Below are 1,832 nucleotides of genomic sequence, written 5' to 3'. Positions count from 1 at the left end.
ATTTGGCTTTCCTATAAATATGATCCTTGTATTTGTAATTCGAGAGCAGCACAAGTGAAATAAAATCCTCCTGTTACAGTCGTGGAGTAGGGAAACCGAACCACGTTAAATTCTTGTGTGTCCCGTTTGTGTTCTGTTTCTCTTTTCTCTAGATTATTTGTGTGTGTTGTGTGTTTAATTCCCAACATAATTCTATGTATTCATTTACATCAATGGGGAAAAGTTGATGCATCTGTCAATCAAACAAAAGGGCCAAGAACATTCAGATTATCTGGACAGAATTATCATAAAATTGGAAGCTTATTACCTACCGAGGGTTCTACTCCAAAATTTGCACAATTACATATATGATACAGAAAATGAGGTGCAAAATAGAATTAATGTTATCAGGTAAGGATTTATATTAAATATTAACTTTACAATGTTATATATAATTTTAATTATTAATAACTATTATATATAATTATTTCTTTTAAGTCGTAGAGAAAGTAACAGTCAAAATTCATGTACAAATTGTTAATGATCTCACGGAAATGCTAGATAAACACAATGTGCTTACAAAATCTTTTCGGATGGTAAGAGATAGACTTCAAATCGATCAACGTGTTGATGTTAAACTAAGATTGATAGGAAAAAGAGGATCAGATGGAAGAAGGTACAATTTGCCAACAGTTTTTGAGGTAGCAGCTTTGTGTAATGACCCAAAAGCTCCTGTTTAGAGTTTTGAATATTTGTTTAACTTAAGTTAATTAATCGATAGTTTATGGGCTAAAGTGATAATTTATTTAAGACCCCATACTATTTAGCCTTTATTTAATAAAATATGTGGGTAAAACCTATCACAATTAGTACTTAATTAATTCACAAAAGAAAAAAAAAAGAAGAAGAAAGGAGAAAGACGGAACGGACGAAGGGTTCGACTGCTTCAGGTAAACTACATCTGCATTAATTTCTTTAATTGTTGCACACATATGTTTATATATATAAGATTGAATGGTAGGAAGAAAGAGAATTAGGATCCCTTGAAATTTTTATTATAATATAATATTTTGATGGTTGTAAACAAAAAAAAAAATTAAATTTAAAATAATAATAATAACCTAATCATTGGCAATGATTGCCAAGATATGATCTAATGTTTGTGTTTGGCAAAATTTGGATGCAGATTATCAAATCTGCAATTTCGTTTTTTATTCTTTTTTTCCCAGTTCGTAAAATCATCAACTTTAATATTTTCTTTTCCTTTATTTATTTTTCTTTTCTTATTGTTCACATTATAAAAATAAAATATTATTAAATTGGGTTGTTGGAAGTGATTGGAAAGGAAAATATATATAAAAATTTGTATTTTGTGAAGTTGAGAATTTATCGGATAGTGACCTCTACTGATTAAGCCTTTGACTAGATGGAAGTATTGGAGAGTAAATTTATAGAAATATCCTTACTATTGTTAGCATATTATAATTTAAGTTTGTTATACTAAGATAGATAATTAATTGTTGGTGGATTATTAGAGTGGTATTGAAGAAAAAAAAAAAGAGGGACTTAACCTTAGACTTGGAACTTGAAAAATATAATAGTTGAAATGTTAGTTGGCATCAAGAGTTACGAACTTGATTATAAATTTGAGGTGAAATTTTAGGTCAAGATTAAACATACAAAAGTGTGAGTGTTGTTAGTTCTGAAACCTTATTGTGAATGTATATACTTGCATAGATTGCATCGATTTGGAAGCTCAACGGAAAGGGAAGGCTCAAGTCCCAGAGTGATTATTCGAGTGGTTAAGGCAAGTGGATTTCTAAACCCTTGTTAAGCGTATGAAATTCGTGTAT

General features: G+C 29.5%; 1 pseudogene; it reads left to right on the top strand.

Annotated features, from left to right (window-relative positions):
* LOC114077613 overlaps positions 1-1,832 on the top strand; it is a 30,365-nt pseudogene that overhangs the window by 18,583 nt on the left and 9,950 nt on the right.

This window comes from Solanum pennellii, chromosome 6, assembly GCF_001406875.1.
Source record: "Solanum pennellii chromosome 6, SPENNV200".
Lineage (NCBI taxonomy): Eukaryota > Viridiplantae > Streptophyta > Magnoliopsida > Solanales > Solanaceae > Solanum > Solanum pennellii.
This window is presented reverse-complemented; position numbering and strand designations above follow the sequence as displayed.